Source organism: Pelodiscus sinensis, chromosome 6, assembly GCF_049634645.1.
Source record: "Pelodiscus sinensis isolate JC-2024 chromosome 6, ASM4963464v1, whole genome shotgun sequence".
In the NCBI taxonomy this organism is placed as follows: Eukaryota; Metazoa; Chordata; order Testudines; family Trionychidae; genus Pelodiscus; species Pelodiscus sinensis.
The window spans coordinates 48878818-48902477 of NC_134716.1; the positions used below are offsets into that span (position 1 = coordinate 48878818).

General features: G+C 42.8%; 1 protein-coding gene across 3 annotated transcripts in view; it reads right to left on the minus strand.

Annotated features, from left to right (window-relative positions):
* Positions 1–23660, minus strand: part of ROR2 (receptor tyrosine kinase like orphan receptor 2) — a 216115-nt gene that overhangs the window by 66938 nt on the left and 125517 nt on the right. The window contains exon 1 of one of the 3 annotated variants that reach the window (XM_006131878.3): positions 22491–22536. The exons of the other annotated variants lie outside the window; for them this stretch is intronic. The gene's annotated coding sequence lies outside the window, so the exon portion shown is untranslated. Of the gene's footprint in view, positions 1–22490; positions 22537–23660 lie in introns of those variants that run through there. 3 annotated transcript variants of the gene reach the window in all.

Here is a 23660-nt window from a genome sequence, read left to right on the forward strand (position 1 = left end):
CAGCTGGAGTACTGCGTCCAGTTCTGGGCGCCACATTTCAAGAAAGATGTGGAGAAATTGGAAAGGGTACAGAAAAGAGCGACAAGAATGATTAAAGGTTTAGAGAACATGACCTATGAAGCCAGGCTTCATGAACTGGGCTTGTTTAGCTTGGAAAAAAGAAGATTAAGGGGGGACATGATAGTGGTTTTCAAATATCTAAAAGGGTGTCACAAGGAGGAAGGAGAAAATTTGTTTCTCTTGGTTTCTGAGGACAGGACAAGGAGTAATGGGCTTAAAGTGCAGCAGGGGAGGTTTAGATTGGACATTAGGGAAAAATTCCTAACTGTCAGGGTGGTCAAATATTGGAATAAATTGCCAAGGGAGGTGGTGGAATCTCCCTCTCTGAAGATATTTAAGAACAGTTTAGATAGACATCTGTCAGGGATGGTGTAGACGGAGCTTGGTCCTGCCTTGAGGGCGGGGGGCTGGACTCGATGACCTCTCGAGGTCCCTTCCAGTCCTATTATTCTATGATTCTATGATTCAGTAAAGATGCCAACAATTTAGCATCCAGAAATGATCCCTTAGAGGAAAAGAAGTGAGGGAGGTTTACTATACAAGTCACCCAAAGAGTGACTCTTTTGTTAACACACAACTTTTATCTCCAAGGCTCGCATACTTGAATTTCTCAGCACTGAGGGATTAAGCAATGTTATTTCACGCATTCATTGTGAATTTCCAAATTATTTCATTATCACTAGTTAGGGGATGGACACAGGTGAATTTTTACACTCTGACAGAAAACAATAAGCCATAGGCAAATTATGGAGATCTTTTTGGTGGGAGGATTATCGTGGCTTTGGGTATCTGCTGGCATTATGAAAAATATGAGGGCATATCTGCACGTTGTGAATTTTTTTTTTGAACAATTATATCCAAAGCATTAAACAAAAATATACCATGTTAGTCCGCATTGTGGGATTGAAAAAATGCATGTCTGAAAAGACCAGAATGACTATTTGAGGGCACTGCACTTTCTGACATGAAGCAAGAAGTTATGATACACTAGAAAAGCTCTTGTGGATTTCCCATTACATGGTGCTTCTTAGATTTTCTGCAAAACAGCAGACATGAAAGAGACGTAGTGATTTACAAGACAGCTGTATGCATGTAGATAAGATCTGGTCAAAGATCTAACACCAAGAACTTTCTGATACTCCTAGAATGGCTTCTCAAGTATTTAAACTATTATGACCCAGAAACCCCAAATATGGATATATTCCTCTCTGACCTTGTTTTATTCTTTTGCTGGCTCTGTTCAATTTTTGTGCCTCTTTTGTGTGGATTATTCTGAAGGAGCTAACCTGATTTGCTTGACAGAGTAAGTATTGTATTTGTAATAAATTAAGAAGTGCTTTGCTCAATTAAGTGTTTGTCCATTATTGCCTCTTGGATTCATAGCAGAGGTGAGATAAATGAGGCATCCCTTTTCCTCATGTGTGATTCATCTAAGAAAAACATCAGTGAGAAGCTATTAAGATACTTGAGACTAATGACAAACAAGGCTTCAAATGTTTTTAAAAGGGTAGTTAACGTCACATTATTTTAAAATGCAAAAGGTGATATCTGCACTGACCTCTTCTTACGTTCACACAAGTAAAAAGCTGATCACTACATGTTTGTATGCATCAAAATTACTAACATCTCCATTTTCTAATTAAACTTTTCCAATCACCTGCACTAAAGCCAAAGGCAGTCAAAATGTTTACCTCCCTTCTCAAGAAATAATTTGGTAAAATAAAGGCAAAATTATGCCTTTATTTTTTCTGCATAAAGAGATTATTGATAAAATATAGGTAAAACTTAAAAACAAGTAACAGTCACTTTGAACATACAGACACGACTCATGAGTTTAAAAAAGAATTTAAACATTCATTCATATACTGGCAACCAAAATGATCAAACAATATCATGTATTAATTCAGTATCATGTATTCATTTAATATGTTTACAACCACACAGAGGGCTAAGTAAAAATACAGAAAATAACCTAAAGTTTGTAGCTACTGTACATGCCCCCAAAGGATGCTAATCAAATGGCCTGGGACTGCAATTCCCGCACATTCAAATGTTTCATTGATTTGAATAGAAGCCTGAGCACAGAACAATAACAGACTGTGTCCTTAATTGGACTAAACCACCTTCCAGGAATAGGTATGCGAAACGGACAAAGTAGAATGAAATAATGACATTGAGTTCCATGCATGTAATAGAGGAGCTTGAGACATACCCTATCCTAGCCACATCACAACTCAAGTTCTAATGGGAAATACAGTGAATTCCTTTACCACAATCCAATTATACCTGCTTTACCAATGACCATTTAATGGGACAAAAGGTCAGAGGAATTGTTCTTCAGTCATATTAACTTATGAAGCCAGTGCATAAACAAAAAAGAGGCAATGTATACAGCGTTTTATATTACTGGAACAAGGCCTTTAAAAAGATTGCAAATGACCTTATTGATCCAAGTCATGAAAAAGAGATCCTTGGAGTACTTGTAATTTATGGTCAAATCTAATTAATTTGAAATGGTTCTTTGTGGCTTTAGTTTAGAACATAAAATTAAATCTCCTTCTACTTTATTAAATTTTGATCTGCATTTTGTTTTGATTTAAAGCAAAAAGAGCCATGGTAGGCTGTTTTTAATAGCACTCCAGCCTGCTATTAATAATCAAGTTGCTAATTAAAATGGAATTAAATGCATGGATGAATTTTACTACTTGCCAAAAGAAACAAAAAAGACATCAACACCAGGGCCTAATCTACACAGTTTTTGCTCCAAACTTAAGTATATTGATTTGTTAGAAATTTTGTTAGATCAGTGCAACAACATACAAAATAAGTTATATTGATTTAAAGTACTTATTATAGGCAGGGTCTAGACCTCAGGATACTCCAAAATTTATGAGATTCCTCCCAGAATAAACAGTTCCTATTTTACATTCAAGGAGAATTATATTGGTGCAGTGAAGTTAAATAAACCTGATATTAGCTTTACTTATCTTTCTACATCTGATATTTTCTCCCCTTACACTCACTGATTGTATAGCTACAATAGCGCAAAAACCCCACTGAAAATATGGAAAATTATGTGATATTCTGGCAAGGTCCAATATTCAAATGCTTTCATCACTAATACATTTTTCTTTGTACAGGTCCTGGACCAGTAGCCTAATGATTCTGCTCTTTTTCAAAACTATATTTGGAAGAAGAAATAAGTTAGACACCTAGAAATGTTATAACAGCCCAAACAGCCAATTATAAAACAGAGATTTGGTTATGTGTTGGTGGCTTGTGATATGTTAGCAGTCACACTAGATGATCTGGTAATCTCTTCTCGCCTTAAAGCCTGTGAACATGAATAAAGGTAGCAGAAACTATCCCATAATTTTATTTCAAAGATTTTTATTTTGTACCATTAAAATTTTACAAGTTTTGATCTTGATTACATGTAGGATTTGTGCCTGTGAGGTTTTTAAAAAAACATTGTACTACACTCTCTACATAAAGACAAGTGTTCATCAAAACACAAGAATAAACAAATTAGAGTCACTCTGCAAACCAATGTATTCACACACCTGCATTGATTGTGTGACTGACAAATATCCTTATATTTTACATTTCACGTAGCTATTTGAAAGTGTGCTTCTTGATATTAAAACTGCAGATGGTGGTTGCTAAAGTTAAAAATGTGTTTACATTTCGTTATGAGCACAGTCCCCTCTCCCCACTCCTCCCCCCTTCCAGGCTTATCACTAGGCCATTTTAACTCACATAAAGCTATAGTTTGCCAGGAAATCAAGGTGCCACTGAATTCCTGTGTGATCATGACCAAGTCACCAAATCTTTGTGCCTCATTTCCCCATCTGTAAAATGAAGACAATACTTCCTTACTCCTGTTCTTTGTCTGTCTTGTCTATTTATATTTATAAGTTCTTAGGGACAGGGAGAGTCTGTTATGTTGTGTGTTTGTGTAGTGCCTAGCACTATGTGGCCTAAACTTGGTTGGGGTGGGTCCCAAAGTGCTTCTATTAAACAAATAAATAATAGTCAAAATATTCCATGAAATGAATCACTACCCCCTCCCTAGTGTGAGTTATAATACTTCATATGTGAATATAAAAAATGTTAATGTTTTTCAGCAAGGTAAAACAGTTAACAGACAAGATTATGTAACTGAAGAACAGTTTTAGTTGAAAGTTCCAAGTGCAGAAAAGATCTCAAGATCGCCAGATGGAAACCAAATTTAGAATATACTAAGTGGTGGTGCGAGAAGCTGTTCCACAATAGCTATCACAAATATTTAAACATATCAGAAATCAAAGAATAGGTAATTTTTTTTCTGAAATAAGCAAGAGCGTTCTTTACTGCATAAATAAAGTACTTGACTACAAAAGGAAGAACATCTGACAAATAAGACCTATTAGAGTTCATTGCCAGATTTCCTGTTCCCATGAAGAGGAGGAAGCCTGGCCTAGCATATGTTGGTGAAACTAATTTTAGCCCAAACTGATCTGCAGCATCCCAGTGCCTTCCTCATCCCCAACATTCCCCTCTGCCTAATTCTTTGGCATGCAGAGTCCAGTATGCTGGTTATAAGTCCTAGAGAAGCAACTCTTCCACTTCTTGGCATGACCTCAGTCCAAGATGAAAGCAAAGGCAAACAAAATAATACTGCAGTCCACAAAATGAGACAAGACAGCTCTGCTTTTCCTCACAAGGCAATGTTTCTCTAGGGCGTTCCTAATGCCCAGCCTGGGCCTAATGAAAAGGAAGCAAAACAAATATAAGATGATTCCTTTGCCTCTCCAGTGGAATGAGGTAACAGCGTCTTGTCAGCAGCTTGCAAGGTAAGCAGCCTGGGGGCAAGGAAGCTTTGTGCTTCCCTCTGGGTACTGCATAGTGCTCTCCACTGGGCTTAGAGACTTCCTTCTTTTAAAGATCTGCCCCTCTCCACAGGCCTCACAGGTGCACCAGATTAGGGCTCTCTGTGCTCAGAAGAACTCTTTAATTCCTTCCTGACTACAATGGAAACCTGTAGCACTACATAACTTACCCCTCAAGACAGAACTCTGGTTCCCCTCACCCCATGTTCATTCCCTCTCTTCACACAAAAAGAAGTCTGTATTGTGTTTTGTTCTGTCACAATATTGCACTTTAAAACTATAGTATTGAAGAGCTAAGTACCATTGTACAAAACAGGAATATGTTGCTTTCATTGAGTTTAGTCACTGGAGTGGTCATAGTCTGTAACAAAGGAAAAGGGGTTCCTAAGTAAATAATAATTAAAAGACTCTATAATTCATTTGACTGAGTGCACCTCTTTTTTGATACAAAATGGGTGCTACTCAAAATTTTCTCCCACAACAGTATCACACCAGGTCTACTTCTGAAGCATCCTGAGCCAGCCCAAGGTATGAGCTAATTGGGCTACAGCCCAGGGCGCCCCACTGTAGGGGGTGCTGCACAGGGCTGCTGATGCGCTGGGCGCCCGGGGGCACCACGCGCCTGGGGGCGGGGCTGCACATGTGTCGCACTCCCCGGGGGCAGCGCCGGGCTTCCGAGGCGCGTGAATGGCTCGGGCCAGCCCTGGAGGCATCCATCTGTAAAATTACTCCTGAGACACATCTGGATTGAGAAGCATTTGCTCCAGGCATAACCAACTTTTTGCTGCAGGCATGACCAGTTTTTAAAAGGGTTAAAGACCTTTTTCACAGTGGTCTCTCTAATGGAACTCTCTCAGACTACCATCTTTTATTAGGTACCCAGAAGGGCTGCCATGGTGAAAAAACTAGGGACAGATCACCTGCAATAGCCAGGCAACCAAAAGAGGTATTTTACTTGTTTCGTTTGCAGAAGGGGACATGCCGACAATGCTTGCTCTTTGCTCCTAGCCATCTAAGGCAGTGGGCCCCAACCTTTTGGGGCTGCCAGGCGCCCAGGGGTGGGGCCACTCATGTGCTGCGTGCCCAGTGCCGGTGCCACCCATGTGCTGCACTCCCGGGGTCGGTGCCACTCCTGTGCCGCACGCCCAGGGACGGGGATGCTCATACGCCATGTGCCCGGGGCTGGCACAGCCCATGTACTGCATGCCCGAGGCAGGGCCGCCCATGTGCTGTGCACCCAGGGGCCAGCACCGCCTATACTCCACGCGCCTGGCACAGCCCTTGAGCCATGCACCCGGGGGCGGGGCCACCCATACGCTGCACGCCCAGGGGCCAGCACCGCCCATGCACCACGTGCCCGGGGGCGGGGCTGGCCCCGATCACTCGGCAGGTGCACAGAAGTGGCCCTGCGGGCACCACGTTGGGGACCACTGATCTAAGGTGACCTTTTCCTACACTATAGCCCAGATAAGTAACTTCTTTTTTTGCCAATGTCCATTGGGCCAGATTGGCGGTGAGACCCATCTCAGCCAAAGACTGAAGAACAATTCGTACGTGTTACAGCTAATCACCACAGTTGTCACTCTACGTAGCTTCACTGTCCAAATATGTGTTTGTGTCTTGCTGAGGAGGCCCAAGTACTATTAACCATTGAGACATTGTGGCTACTCAAAGAGCACTGACCTGAAGTGGAGGAGATCAAAGGCACAGAATGCTCTGTTTTCCTACAATGCATCAAGGATATCTGCTCTTCTCTAAGATCTGAAGTACTGATATACCTGGCAGACCCTAGATGTTCCAATAGTTCACTTGTGGCTCCATACTCAGATGTTATATTAACTTTTTGGAAATATGCAGGAAGTATGCTGAGCCATCATCTTTGGATGAAACACAATGGGACTTTTGTCAGTCTCTTCAGTATTCCTTGACGACTTTTTGATCCAACATAGCCTGCAAATCTTGACAAACTCTCCCTCAAATCTTCAAAGGCATGGGCTAAGGATTCTCTCTAACCCACTATTCTGGGACAGTCTTGGGGTGACAATATCAGTTCAGGTACATAGAATACATTGGGGAAGGGGCAATTAGACATAAAACCTGGGCTTTTTGTTCAGGTGGAGGTTCAGCGGCCACCTATACTTGTCTTGATTCTTGGTTAATGGGTGCTTGAGGTGCCTTATTAACTCTAACTTTGGTGGGTAATATACCCTCTGGTTTTCCAAGACTTGACCTTCACAAGGTACATCTTAGTTTTTTTCCACCTTCCAGAAAGATAGATCATGCTGTCTACAAAGCAAAACTGATGAACCGCTCAGAGTCCTAGCAATTTTTTAGTCTATTTTGGTCCCCAGGTTGGAAGGTCCCTAGGTGTACACCCTGTTTGTAAATCTGTTTTGGCTCCTGCGGGGGCTTCAACTGATTTTCATAAATAAAAACTCCCAACTTCTTGAGGTGTTCCCTGTGTTGGCTATTACTCTAATCTGTGCTAGTTATCTTTAGGTCCTGCTCTTCCCAGCCTCCATGTAGGAGTTGTAATATTCTTGAAGGCTGTTATCCAAACAACAAGTCAAAGGGAGAGAACCCAATGAAAGATTGTGGTACTTTCCCTTGTCCAAGAATGAGCCTATCTGGAACCTAAATCCATACTAATCCCACTCAGTAGTGGAGTGGGGGGGCCACTTGGGTAGAGTTTTATCCTGCCCTTCTTGCTCTATCACTGTGACTGCCTATCTGCTGGTAGTGTGAAGACAAGGATATTTGTCTCTAGCAAAGGATATTCTCTCATGACTGGACAGATAGCTGCAGCGGCACAGGAGCTAAGCAAACAGAGCTGTAAACAGGGGAGTTTGAGTGGGAGTTTGTAAAGGGAGTTTGGAGATTGGAACTTGTTTGGAGTTTGTTTTTGCTGTGGAGAGGGTGTTTTGGTTTGTTTTTGTGTTCACTGGACTAATAGGATTTTGGTGAGAAAGTAGATAAAACAGAGAGGCATTAGTGGCCATGGCCCAAGTAGTAGAGAACACAAGGAGGATGATTGGATGTGGTAGCTGCGGTATGTACATGATTCTGGAGGGGGTACCTGAAAGGAGTTTTGTTTGCATGAAGTGCCGCCTGATAGAGCTGATGGAAGAAAAGATACGAGGACTGGAGATGCAGGTGGAAACTCTGGTCGAGTTTAGAAGGGGGTTTGAGCATATGATGGGGCAAAGGCATAACGTGGCTGAAGGGGAAAGCTTAGATATGCAGATGGAAGCAGGATCAAGGGCCTCAGAGGGGGGACTGCTGGGCGAAGAAAATGGACAGTGGAACCATGTGACTCAGAGGACCAGGCAGAGGAAAAGATGGGTCCGTGAAGGAAAAATAGAGCTCAAGAACAGGTATGTGGAGCTGAAAAATGAAGAAGGGGTACAGCAGGTAGATAATGAAGATGGAAGGGTAAGGAAGAAGAGAAGAGTGGCTAGTCCCATAGATAAAGGGGAAGACTTAATGGAGACAACACCAATAATGAGCATTAGGATTACAAGGGAAAATAGGAATGGCAAGGACTTGCAGCCAGAGGAAGCTAGAGATAGACCAGAGAATTTCACTGACACTAGGAAAAGGCAGGTCTATGTGATTGGGGACTCCTTACTGAGAAGAACAGATAGGCCTGTAACCAGAGCTGATCCAGAGAATAGAAGGGTGTGCTGTCTGCCAGGTGCTAAGATACGAGATGTGGAACTGAGGTTGAAGAGAATTATTAAGGGAGCAGGAAGGAATCCATTGATCATCCTTCATGTAGGAACAAATGATACGGCTAGATTCTCGCTGGAACGAATTAAGGGAGACTATGCTAGGCTGGGGAGGATGCTCAAGGAAATTGAGGCTCAGGTGATCTTTACTGGGATTCTGCCTGTTCCTAGAGAAGGGCAACTAAGATGTGACAGGATTATGATGATCAATAGATGGCTTAGGCAGTGGTGCTATAAGGAGGGCTTTGGGATGTATGGTCACTGGGAGGCATTTATGGACAGAGGACTGTTCTCTAGAGATGGACTTCACCTAAGTAGGGAGGGAAATAGACTTCTAGGATGGAGGCTGGCTCAACTTATTAAGAGAGCTTTAAACTAGGAATTTGAGGGAGACGGTTGGGAGTTGCCCAGGTAATCTCTATGCCAGATTTTAACACTGAAGGGGATGAAAACGAAGTAAGAAAGGATTTAGCTGGGGGTAGGAGAATGAACATGAGGAAGGGTGAGGTGGATACTAGTCTAATAGGTCACATTGGAGGAATAATGTCTGTGCCAAATGGGGTAAAGAATGTGAATGAGGCCAAACAGCAAAAATTAAGATGTTTATACACCAATGCGAGGAGCCTAGGTAACAAAAAGGAGGAACTAGAGCTATTGGTCCAGGAAGTGAAACCAGATATTATAGGAATAACAGAAACATGGTGGAATACTAGGCATGATTGGAGTACAGGTATTGAAGGGTATGTGCTGTTTAGGAAAGACAGAAATAAGGGTAAAGGTGGTGGAGTTGCATTGTATATCAAAGGTGAGGTAGATTGTAAAGAAATAAAAAGTGATGAAATGGAGAAGACAGAGTCCGTTTGGGCAAAAATCACATTGGGGAAGAAAACTATCAGATCCTCCCCTGGGATAGTGCTTGGGGTGTGTTATAGACCACCAGGATCCAATTTGGATATGGATAGAGACCTCTTTAATGTTTTTAATGAAGTAAATACTCATGGAAACTGTGTAATCATGGGAGATTTCAACTTTCCAGATATAGACTGGAGAACAAGTGCTAGTAATAATAATAGGGCTCAGATTTTCCTAGATGTGATAGCTGATGAATTCCTTCATCAAGTAGTTGCTGAACCAACAAGGGGGGATGCTATTTTAGATTTGGTTTTGGTGAGTAGCGAGGACCTCATAGATGAAATGGTTGTAGGAGACAACCTTGGCTCGAGTGATCATGAGCTAATTCAGTTTAAATTAAATGGAAGGATAAACAAAAATAAATCTGAGACTAGGGTTTTTGATTTCAAAAGGGCTAACTTTAGTAAATTAAGGAAATTAGTTAGGGAAGTTGATTGGACTAAAGAAATTATGGATCTTAAAGTAGAGGAGGCCTGGAATTATTTTAAGTTATAGTTGCAGAAGCTGTCAGAAGCCTGTATCCCTAGAAAAGGGAAAAAAATTATAGGCAGGTGTGTTAGACCAAGCTGGATGAGCAAGCATCTCAGAGAGGTGATTAAGAAAAAGCAGAAAACGTATAAGGAGTGGAAAATGGGAGGGATCAGTAAAGAAAGCTACCTTATTGAGGTTAGAGCATGTAGGGATAAAGTGAGAAAGGCTAAAAGTCAGGTAGAGTTGGACCTAGCAAAGGGAATTAAAACCAATAGTAAAAGGTTTTATAGCCATATAAATAGGAAAAAAACAAAAAAAGAAGTAGGACCACTAATTACTAAGGATGGAGTGGAGGTTAAGGATAATCTAGGAATGGCCCAATATTTGAACAAATACTTTGCTTCAGTCTTTAATGAGGCTAATGAAGAGCTTAGGGATAATGGTAAGTTAACAAATGGGACTAAAGATAAGAAGGTAGATATTACCATATCCGAGGTAAAAGCCAAACTTGAACAGCTTAATGGGAGTAAATCGGGGGGCCCAGATAATCTTCATCCAAGAATATTAAAGGAACTGGCACATGAACTTGCAAGTCCATTAGCAAAAATGTAATAAATCTCTAAACTCAGGGGTTGTACCATTTGACTGGAGAATTGCTAATATAGTTCCGATTTTTAAGAAAGGGAAAAAAAGCGACCCGGGTAACTATAGGCCTGTTAGTTTGACATCTGTAGTATGCAAGATCCTGGAAAAAATTTTGAAGGAGAAAGTAGTTAGAGACATTGAGGCTAATGGCAATTGGGACAAATTACAACATGGTTTTACAAAAGGTAGATCGTGCCAAACCAACCTGATCTCCTTTTTTGAGAAAGTAACAGATTTTTTAGATAAAGGAAATGCAGTAGATCTAATCTACCTCAACTTTAGTAAGGCATTTGATACAGTACCACATGGGGAATTATTGGTTAAATTGGAAAAGATAGGGATTAATATGAAAGTTGAGAGGTGGATAAGCAACTGGTTAAAGGGGAGACTACAGCAGGTCATACTGAAAGTTGAACTGTCAGGTTGGAGGAAGGTTACTAGCGGAGTTCCTCAGGGATCAGTTTTGGGGCCAATTTTATTTAATCTTTTTATTGCTGATCTTGGCACCAAAAGTGGAAATGTCCTAATAAAATTTGCAGATGACACAAAGTTGGGAGCTATTGCCAATTCAGAAAAGGATCGGGATATCATACAGGAAGATCTGGATAATCTTGTAAATTGAAGTGATAGCAATAGGATGAAATTTAATAGTGAGAAGTGTAAGGTTATGCATTTAGGGATTAATAACAAGAATTTTAGTTATAAGATGGGGACACATCAGTTGGAAGTAACGGAGGAGGAGAAGGACCTCGGAGTCCTGGTTGATTATAGAATGACTATGAGCCGCCATTGTGACATGGCCGTGAAAAAGGCTAATACGGTCTTGGGATGTATTAGGCGAGGTATTTCCAGTAGAGATAAGGAGGTGTTAGTACCATTATACAAGGCATTGGTGATACTCCATTTGGAATACTGTGTGCAGTTCTGGTCTCCCATGTTTAAGAAGGATGAATTCAAACTGGAACAGGTACAAAGAAGGGCCACTAGGATGATCCGAGGAATGGAAAACCTGTCTTATGAAAGGAGACTCAAGGAACTTGGTTTGTTTACTTTAACCAAAAGAAGGCTGAGGGGGGACATGATTGCACTCTTTAAATATATTAAAGAGTAACAGATTCAGAAACATGATTCAGAAACATGCCAGTTAACACCAACCCACTTGAATTCTATGTACCTGCTCACTAATTTGGGTTGCCAGTTATCTAGTTTTCAACAAGAGCAGCTGGTTGGAAAGGGACCTGCAGGCAGTGTCTCTACCTGGCTCCCGGAACATGTCCTTCCTGGTCCTATGTGCTAGGGTGGCCAGGCGGCTCCATATGCTGCCAACAGTCCTGTAGCTCCCATTGATCATGCCCCCACATAATGGAGCTGCGGGGGTGGTGCCTCCAGCCAGGGGCATTGCACACAGACTCCCTGGCTGCTCCTGTGTTTAGGAGCCAGAGGGACATGTTGCCATTTCTGGGGGTCACCTGACGTGAGCATCACTAGAGCTAACCTAGAACACCCTTCTGCAATCTGAATCCCATGTCCTAGCCCAATGCCGCCTCCTGCACTTCAAGCCCCTCATCCCTGGCCCAATCCCAGAGCCCGCATTCCCAGTTAGACCTCCTCCCACCTGAACCCCTTGTTTCTGGCCCAACTCTGAAGTCCAGACCTCCAGTCCAGAGCCTCCCACACCCCAACCTCCTGCCCAGCTCACAGCCTCTTTCCACACTCCAAACCTCTCATTCTTGGACCCACCCACCAACCCCCCTGCTCAGGTGAGTGAAAATGAGCAAATGAAGGATGAGCAAGGGGGAATAGAATGAACAGGGGTGGGGGCAGGGCCTATGGGAAGGGGGCAGGAGACCAAGTAAGGGTGTTTGGTTTTCTACAAGTAGAAAGCTGGTAATTCTTTCACTAATATAATAGCACATGGGCAGTTTATGAGTACTTGTGTGGTCACAATTTCAGACTAACTGAAGGTGCATACTTCTGTACGTACTCTGGACTTTATACCAGAATATAAACCAGGCTCTGTTTAACAGAAATTCCCTGAACCAGTGACAGATCACACCTTACCCTTTTGTCTGTAAAGAAAAATTCTTAACTTTACCCATGTTGTCCTTGTTTACAATCTCTTCCATGTTCTTCATGGCCAACATATTCAAACCTGGATGTTTAAAGTTAGGCTTTAAAATGTCAAGCACTTAACGAAAAAGAGACCCGATTTTCTGAAGTCATGATCATCCCCAGATCCCACTCAAGTATATTGCAGGTGCATTTTGTTGCCTTAAAATGGATTAAACATTTGTTTTAAGCACCTACGTTTGATTTTTTTTGGCTCATATTTCTTCAACCAAAAGAGGAAGGAGATCAGACATTTAAAGTTCATACTCTAATTTAGGAAGCATATTTCTGGATGGAAATAGTTTTTGAAAATTACCTTTTAATGTTAATTATTTAAATTTACATATTGGCAAATACTGTATGTAAATAAATATAGCTTAATGAATACTTGTTATCCTGATTCTCTCTTTTCTTAATAGGAAATATTTACTGAAAACACACTTTTCTAAGATGAAGATTTGTTATTAAAAATGTACTGAAGTGCTATATTCTGTTTACAGCATGATGTAGCTTAATGCATGCTGTGGAACTCTTTGCTGCCAGATGTTGCCCTATTCAAACCTTGTACCCAGCAAAGGAAACATAATGGTGAAATTTTGCCTGTTGGCAAAATGACAAAATATACATTCACTAAATGTCGGACTTTCTATAGTTTACATCACTCACACCCTCTGCCTACAAGGGCCTACAAATTACAGCTGTTGAAGTTTTTGCATAACCTAAACTTTCTGCTCCAGAGAACTCTTACTTGTCTAAATTTATTTATATTCTTGGTAATGGAGTGGTTCATTATTTATATTAGTTGTTTAAACAGTAACAGGGTTGTTTAAGGGATTGAGCATTTATGTAGACATAGCATATAGCTTTTTATGCATCTAAAGAAAATCAAGTCTCAGTAATCATAAAAGTTAACCTAAATTTGAATGCTCACCATAGTAGTGGAAATTCTCCCCTATTTTGTTTAACAATATTTTTTTTAACAAGGAAATTATATCTGGATTAAATACTTGCTGGCTCTGTGCCACCACTCTTAAGATTTATCATTGCTGAAAACAGAGTAAAAACAATAAATAAAAAGTACTGCATTTTAGTATCTTTTTACTTTTTAAGGAGTAATATATACTATATATTTGAGAGAATTATCTGTCAGTGAGCGAGCAAGTCTGTCTGTCCATCCATCCTTTTGTTCAAGAACTCCTAAATGGTAAGAGCTGGGCCCACCAATTTTGATAGGTCACTTCCTCTTATTATAACTTTAACCAAGGTAAGGGTTTGGTTATGCCAGGACACTGGGATGTGCCTAGAATGTGATTGTTTTCCATACCATGGAAAGTGAGTAGGCTACTAGAGTGACAGTTATACAGGCAATCCCTAACTTACGCAGATCAGACTTATGTCGGATCTGCACTTACGAACGGGGCTTTTCTCGCCCCGGAGCTCACGGGCGGCGGGTCCCCACCCGTGTCCTCCGGGGCGAGAAAAGCTTCCTCCGGTCTCCCTGGTCTGCTGGGGGGGTCCAGCAAAGCCGCTGGACCCCCCCAGCAGACCAGGGACACCAGAGCAAAGCCGCCCAGGCGGCGGGAGTCCCGCTGCCTGGGCGGCTTTGCACGTTCGCCCCGGAGCAAAGCCGCCCAGGCAGCAGGACTCCCGCCGCCTGGGCGGCTTTGCTCCTGTCCCCCTGGTCTGCTGGGGGGGGTCCAGCAAAGCCGCTGGACCCCCCCCCCCCCAGCAGACCAGGGACACCCGAGCAAAGCCGCCGCCTGGAGCGCTTGGGCTGTCCCACTGCGGGCGTGCTCCAAGGCTTTGCTCCTGTCCCCCTGGTCTGCTGGGGGGGGGGGGGGGAGGGTGCAGCTAGTGCCCCCCCCCCCCCGCAGACCAGGCTTTTCTTGCCTACCCATGGGGTAGAGCAGCTGGGGGCTACCGGGTTGGTCCCTCAGCGCCGCTCCGGACCAACCCGGCAGCACCCCAGCTGCTCTGCCCCAGGCATCCAGATTCAGCCGCTGCTGAAACTGACCAGCGCTGACTACAGGAAGCCCAAGGCAGAGTTGCTCTGCCCCAGGCTCCCTGGAATCAGCTGCTGATCAGTTTCAGCAGCAGCTGACTTGGGGACGCCTGGGTTTCTTAAGTTGAATCTGTATGTAAGTCAGAACTGGCATCCAGATTCAGCCGTGGTTGAAATTGATCAGTTTCAGCAGCGGCTGACGCCAGTTCCAACTTACATACAGATTCAACTTAAGAACAGTCCCTATCTTGTACGTAACCCAGGGACTGCCTGTACTGTGTAATGAGCACAGGGGGACAAGCAAAGGCCCAGAGATGGGGACCAGGGCAGCTATAACCCCATTGAGCCAACAAGGGCCAAGGATGAAGGTAAGCTTCTTGACTGCTGCTCAGCCAGCCTGGCCTCCACCACAGTGACCCCAAGGGAGCCTCCAGCGGGCAGTGCGGCCATGCCGCACCCAGGCCTGGGAAGCCACTGTTGCCTGGGCAACATGGCCCTGGTCGTCTCCTGTACCCCCTCAACCTCTATCCCCCTGCCCGGACTCCTCCTCACCCATAAGCCCTGATTCCTGCACTCCCCACATCCTCAGCCACCTGCCCTGAAGGACCGAAGCAACTTTGGGTAAATCTTCTAGTTGGTTTATATGACAGCAACTACTCTGAGGAAATGTATCATCAGGGACTTATTTCCTATGAAATAAACAATCCCGTATTTGAACCCAACACAAATCCAAGTGTACCACTCTACAAATATTCTGGGAGAGTTGCAATGCTCAAACTGCGCGGGGGGGGGGGGGGGGGGGGAGGTGCAGCTCTCATTGCAGTAGTTAGAATTTACACATCTTTTAAATCACCAGTGTTTTATTTTCATATTTCTTTTCAAGTGTGATTCAAGATTCAGTCATGATTTGTAGTTAAACAGAAGCACATGGTAAGTACAGGCAGTCCCCAAGTTACGCGGATCCGACTTATGTCGGATCCGCAGTTACGAACGGGGCCCATCTCCCTGGTCTCCAGCAGACCAGGGAGAGGAAGCAAAGCAGCGGAGCACGCGGGCAGCGGACAGCCCAGACGCGTCTGGGCTGTCCGCTGCCCGCGTGTTCCGCGGCTTTGCTCCCCGTCCCCCTGGTCTGCAGACCAGGGAGACGGGGACCAAAGCAGAGCAAAGCCGCGGAGCCCGAGGGCAGCAGGACAGCCATGGCGCGTCTGGGCTGTCCCGCTGCCCCTGTGCTCCGCGGCTTTGCTCCGGACGCCTGTGGTACAGCAGCTGGGGCGCTGCCGGTTGGTTCCGTAGCGCCGCTCTTGGCGCTACTGGACCAACCCAGCAGCACCCCAGCTGCTCTGCCCCAGGCGTCCCCATGTCAGCCGCTGCTGAAACTGACCAGTGGCTGACTACAGGAAGCCCGTGACCCGGGCTTCCTGGAATCATCTGCTGATCAGTTTCAGCAGCAGCTGACTTGGGGATGCCTGGGGTTCTTAAGTTGAATCTGTATGTAAGTCAGAACTGGCGTCCAGATTCAGCCGCTGTTGAAACTGATCAGTTTCAGCAGCGGCTGAATCTGGACGCCAGTTCCGACTTACATACAGATTCAACTTAAGAACAAACCTACAGTCCCTATCTTGTACGTAACCCGGGGACTGCCTGTATTAGCAAGAGATAAATGATATCTCAAAATGTAGGCTGGCATAAGCAGGCATATGGTGTGTACCTTGCTCCCATTTTATTATTATTTTTCCCCTCACACATCAACTTTTAAGTGGGGACGCAATAATGTAGAAATGAGACACATATATTTGAAACTTATGATGTTCAATATAGGTAAAAATTTAGTTTGCCTATACCCCCCCAAGAACATTTTTTAAATCTGCTCTTCAAGAATTCTAAAACATACCATCAACATATTTTGGATCTCACTTCCCTGACCTTAAATCCACCTAACAAAGGTGTTACAAAATTCATATTAAAACTTGGTAGTGACTACGTACCAGCACAAAGGTGAGTGTTATGACCTTACTGAGATGGGATTTCCATTTCCTTTAATGAGTCAAGACATCAGAGCAGCTTGCAATTCACTCTGACACAGAAGCTCCCCCGGGACAATGCATCTGTTTTAGTGGAAGCAGAGCAAAGCAGTAGTGGAGAGGTGGGAGGGGAGCTGACTTAAGAAATATTTTGCATCCAAGAACTGGGCAATGAGGCTCTTTGGGGTAGCCAATCTTTCATAAACAAATGTCCTGAAAAAGGAGAAAAGACAGAGCATATAGTGGTGAAAATCCTCACCTAACTGAGAAGGCCTCTGTGGATCATACTAATCCCAGGTCTAGATAAGTGGTGCCTTATTATCAGTTAACTGTTTGCTCTCAATGTACAGGCCAATAATGGCACATATTTCTTTTTAACTCTCCTTACCCTGATCTGTGGGTCAACAGACTCAATCATAGCTGTACATTTACCACTACCACAATGAAGACCTGTGCTGATGGAGTAGAGGAGTTTTCCCACAGCAGCATGATAATGGAGACCAGTTCTTCATAACTGGCTTGTTGTCCTATACAAAATAGGCAAGAAGTGATGAATGGCATTTTAGAGTTTACTATGCCATTTACCATTCCGTTTTTCCCTCCCACTGCATGTATCTCCTCCAACTAATGCACCTAAATCAGGGGTAATCACTAGGTGGACCATGGGCCAAATCTGAAACACCTGTCATTTTTGAAAGGACATTGAAATCTTTACTTGTGATTATTAGTAGGGTTTTTTTCATTATTTTCCCTGGAGTCTGGATCTTGACTATACCTTTACCAAGAAATTTGAAGCTTGACACAAAATAATTGACTATCCGGACTTAAACTCTCCATATGTGGTCACGTATGGTCAAATATACTTAACACAAGTATGGTCATTCAACAACATGAAAATTAAAAAATACCCAATGGCCCTGGAAAGCTCTTCGGAGGTGTATGATAATAAAAGGGGGGAGAGATACATTTCAGTGAGACAAATTAGCTAAGTCTTAGATATGCTGGATATATGTGCACAAATGCTCAAGCAAATTACTAGCAGATGTTTCATACTCTGAAGTGCTTTGATTTACTTATTTGCAGTACTGAAGGAGAAGCTGATACAGCAGACTATATAATCTTGCATGACCAAAAACAATGAATTTATTTTTAGAAGAAAGCATTATAAAATTATCTAGTTTACCTCTGGAAAAATATATTTTATACATACAGCTACTACTAGGTTTGGTGTTCTTAGAAATGAAATGGGAGAGTTGCTCTTTGATAATTGTGGTTTCCTGTGAGAACTTAGTCTAATTCACAGTTTTACAACAAAACAACATTTTTTCAATCAATATTTCTCAGATTCCTCAAATTTAGGATTCCACTTGCTAAACTTTTGTATAAATGCACAGCCACCCTCCTCCCCCCCAGGTAATCCACAGAGTGTGGTTCTTTGAGGATTATGAGCCTGAGGTCAACTGACCTGCTTCTTTACCTCATGCAGTAGCAGCTTATACTTTTAAATCCAGAGGACCTGGGTTTATTCCTACAAAACAGTGGTTTTCAAATTTCAGGTCATGAACCAGTACTGGACCACAGAATGTAAGGCATTGGATCACCCTGCTCAGCACTCAAGAAGCCTAGCAGCCAGCTAAAACTGAGCCATGACCTTCACTTTGAAAACTACTACTAGTCCCTGCCTGTTCTGAAACTTCATTGTGCCCTGGAAGTGGCTAGCAGCAGGTCCAGCTCCTAGGTAGGAGATAACTCCATGTGCTGCTCTTGCCCCGAGCACTCCCACTATGCTGCTGACCAGGAGCCACCAAAAGTAAGCCCACATCCCAATCCATTGCTCCAGCCCAGAATGCCCACCCCCCAAAAAAGAGCCCTTGTCTGTACCCCAAACCTATCATCCTCTCCTGAACCCCCAGACAATAGTCCTGACCCCCTTCCACAATCTAACTCCCTCACCCAGCCCAGAGCGCCCTCCCATATTCTGAGACCCTCATTTCCAGACCCACCCCGCAGCCTTCACTCCCACATCCCAACCTTCTGCCCCAGCCCTGAGCCCTCTCGCTCTCCCACACCCCAAATCCCTCTTCTGGGTCACTGGTATCAGTAATTTTCTTCAACTGGGTTGCCAGGAAAAAAAAAAGTTTCAGCCACGCTCTAGAGGACCCAACCAGAAGTGTCATTACACAAGCTACAGGGAACCTTCTCAGAAGAAGGGTAATAAAAGTAGCGTTAGCTAACTTTTTAGCCGAATTTCAAAAAGCAATGAAGTCCATATGTGCAAATGGCAAAAGCCCTAGTCAAAGACGGTTTCCATAGAGATTTGCCTCTAATTTCCACCAGGGAATTAGATATGACTTGCTGTCTCATTTTCCATGTGCCTGAATTCTTTCACAAGAGGAATAATGGGTCCCCTACCATATTTCCTGTTGTTGAAATGAAGAGTGGCTCAGGGCACCTAAAGCGTAAGAGGAACCACACCAGAGGTTCTACTAGCTGTGAAGGTACAGTTGTTTTTTAAGTTTTTCCTGTTACAGACTAACTCGGCTACCCCTCTGAAGAGTTAGTTAAGACATTGTCTAAAGACAGAGACAATATTTAGGAAAGGACAGGGGCAGAATAGAAAGGAACAATGGAGTTACTGGAAAGAAAAAGGGAAGACGTTATTCAGCACATACCACTTCCAACATTCCCCTACACTTCTGCTACAGAAACTGTCATGGCTTTCGGATGTAAAAAAGACCCTATGCTGGAATATTTCATTCCAAGTAAAAAAGGAAAACATGCAAAATGTAAGCAGTGCAAGTGGAAGGTGCAGGGCGTTTGCCGCAAGAATGAAACATTGTGAAGAAAACTGCTTATTGGGAGAAAATGATGTAGATATGTCCGAAAAATAACGTGGATCAACTTAGCAATGCATCATTCTTCAAGACTCTGTCTATGCCTTTTAGCAAAAAAGTGTGATTTGACAAGTAAATCCTCAAGCTGTTTGATATGTTGTACATTGCTAGAAAAAAAGTTTAGCCTAGTTAATCCTTATGGCTTGTATAATTAGTTACATGGGTTTAAAATCTATCACCCAAGTGTACAACACAGAGAGCTGCAGTAAGAGAAATCTAGAGTTGCCAGGTACCACTGAATGTCATTTTCTTATTTTATATAGCACTAGGGGGCCGTGCACCCTGCCTGCCATGCTTTCCAACCCCCTATGTCCACGGCAGCCAGATTGTAGCCTCCCCTCCTATCTTTGCCACAGCCCTTCCTGAGGCCTCATGGGGGCTGGACTGCAGAGTCTGCCCCGGGATCGGAGCTGGTGACCAGGCGTCGTGGCCAGACGGGGGCTGGGCCCTGATTGGGGTCTTGTTGGTCAGACTTAATATTTTACTTTATTTAAAATTATGTCCAACAAAAAGGTTTCAACACTGAGTTTATTTATGGCAGGGGTAGGGAACCTTTTTTTGGATCAGGGGCTACTGACCCACAGAAAAATCAGTCAGGGACCACACAAGTTAGAAGGAAAAAAGCCCCATCAAAAATCCCCAATCTTCAATGATGTGCCCCCCCCCTCACCCCTTCCGGCACCCCACCTCTCACCCAGATCTTGCACGGGAGGGGGGAGAGAGGAGGCCACATGGCTGAGGATGGAGGCAGAGCCCCCTCTCAATATCCCACATCCCTTGAATGCCATCTTCCCATACCCTCTTCAAATCTCAGACGCCGCTCCCTGCCCTATATCCCTTCAACTCTTCCCCTTCCCATGTCCCCATGCGCAAAGCCCACTGAACGCTCAGTGCTCCCAGCACCCTCTATTGTCCTATCAGTCCCCACCTCCCCTGGGTCCCCACCCCTGGCTCAGGGTCTCAGGCGGAGAGAAGGGGCTCCCCGCTGCCATCTCCACCATGCATGCTCCTTTCGCTCAGCTCCCTGGCCCACCCTCACTCTCCCTTTTGTGGCCCTCAGGCCTGTGCCATGAGCCACGGGCCCTGTGTGCAGCTGTGCCAAGCGGGGGCTCTGGGCCAGGGCAACTTTCCCAGCACCTCATGCTTGGAGCAACGAACCCCATGGGCACAAAGATACCCTAGCAAGGGGAAGGGTAGGAGCTTACCAAGGGAGGCGGGAGGCCATGCAGCTGAGGGTGCAGATGATGAGATGAAGTCACAGTCGTCCCACAGGAAAAATGTTTTTTATTTTTTTATATATATTTTATATACACATACACATACACATACACATACACATACACATACACATACACAGAAAGAATGAATGAATGAATACATGCATTCTAATTTTGGAACATCATGGCCACAGACCATAATGGTGAGGCCATCAGTCTATTCCGTGTTTTATTTCAGCATAAAACTCAGCTTTCCCAAAGGAACCCATCCTCTATTTGTTTTCAGTGGCGCTTACTCCAAAATTAAGTGCACTAAGCACAATCAGTGTTAGTTTTTTTAGTAATGTGGAACCATATTTGCATCAAAACGACAGTGGGGGTGGGGAAGGTGAGAGCTAGTTGTAAGGACATTGTACATTTAGTGTTCTGAGGACTTATCTGTTAGAGTTAATACAATTTGAAAATTTTAAAAAAAGAGTATGAGGACAGCCATCAGCTGGCAAACTCAGGAGATTGCCACAATTACAAATATGAAATATTGATGTAACATTTAAAATTTAGTTTAATTAAATATAAGAGAAATTGTGTATATGATTTAATTCTTGCTATTCTTAATCTACTGCTGCTGCATCTGCTGCTTGACACTGGTAATGAATAGTATGTACTATTTCCTAAATTAATAAAAATCAAGTTATTTTTAAAAATCACACAAAGCATAGCCTCTTAGATGTTATAAAATGCTGTACTGAGTTGTAAATTAACATGTTTTAGTGATTGGATTTGCACCATTGTTGGAAGAGATGTGAAGTAGTATCAGTGGGAAACTTGGTATAAAAATTAACTTTTTTTGTTGATTTAAATCACCCTGATTTAAATTAATCCACCCTGTGCAATACTGCAACTAAATACACTGGATGCCAGAAGAGAATTGATGATGATGAAATGTGGTAAAACCTGACATTAAAATAGTAATGCAAAATTCTTAAGATTCTTTTTGGTCCGTTTTGCCTAACAGATTGAGGTGGCAAAAGTCCAAGTGTGTGAAGGATAAGAAATAAAATTAAAAATTTAGACAATTTCTTACTTAATACAGGCCAAATGTTCTTTATCATCTCATTATTACATACACTAATATACATGTGTAAATAAGTTATAGCCCCCTTATCAATTATAACAGTGTAGTGCAAGAGGTTATTTTCCTCTGAAGAACAACTTATTAGGCAGCATATTTTCATCTCAGTAGCAATGTATTACAAAGTATTTTCATTCATAAATATGATTTGTCATTTCAAAAGTGAAACTTTAAAGCAACTAGAATATGATATGTATCTACAAAATCGTGCTTGAAACAGAATATTAAACATTTAAGCGTAAATGTGTACATTTTAATACAGAATTAGGTAGTAATTCAACTAAAACATACTTCTGACAGACTAGTGATGAATTATGGGATTTTCAGTAATCCTCAACTAAACAAAGTGAGTACTGTTCTTGATGCAGAAATTGCCTGTTAAATCATACACAGCATAGTTCTGGTACTGCTGGAAAATATGACATTACCTTGATTGTCAGGCAGCCTTCTAGAAACACTCAATTTTCCAGCTGGCCTCTGTATAAGCATACAGATTAAAAGAAAAATTATGTGATAGAAGGTATAAACACATAAAACACTAGCTAGCAATGTAGATGCTTAAAAGAGCTTTATATATATTATCAAGGGGGAAAAAAACTCCTTTAAAATGTATTTAAAAAGCAGTAAATGGGAATAGATGTAGATGGAATTATTTTGTTGAAGATAAAGAAGCCCTGTCATCGCTCTCCAACAAAAAGGTTCTGAAGATACCCTGTGTCTGTATCAGTTTGTTAGAGACAAGAGGCAGAATACTGCATGTTTGGTTTCATGCCAGTGCTGCAAAAATAATTGACAGCCATGTTTGGCAGACAGACTAACACTGCAATTCATGAAAAAGCTATATTAATGTGTAATGCACTAGATTATGGAATCACTAATAAAATGCATTTGTTTCAGAAAAATTCCCAATGAGTAAATGCAACATTTGTAGGGCTCTACATTGCAAACTGAAGATTTGCCAAGCCAGGATTTGTTAATTGAGTCTTTCCAGCTGAAGCATTTATTTAAATGTTTATCAAGCACTTTTGGTTAAAAAAAATTAACCAGTGTAAATGTCAGATCAAGGAAATTACATATGATCCTCTATCACTCTCCCTCACCAACAGATAAGTAATATTATATTTAGTTGAATGGAAGAATTTATCCATAATTTCCTCAAAAATTTCCTCTTTTGAAATACAGGCAGTCCCCAGGTTACGTACAAGATAGGGACTGTAGGTTTGTTCTTAAGTTGAATTTGTATGTAAGTCGGAACTGGCACATATTGTAGGGGAAACTCTAGCCAAACATTTCTCCAGAGCTCAGTTTTATTCTCCCACACCTCACTTCCCTCAGTCCTTTATTCTCAAGCTGAGGTGTCTGCTGAGAAATGCTGCTCCGCGTCTCCCTGGTCTGCTGGGCGGGGGCGCTAGCTTCGCGTCTCCCTGGTCTGCTGGAGGGAAGCAGCTAGTGCGGGGTTGCCTCACCCCATTTGTAAGTAGGGATCCGATGTAAGTCGGATCCATGTAACCCGGGGACTGCCTGTACTCAGTTTCAAAGATCCCACAGTGGGCCTTCAGCCAGCCTGAAGTTTGGAAGCAAAGACAGACCTGTTACAG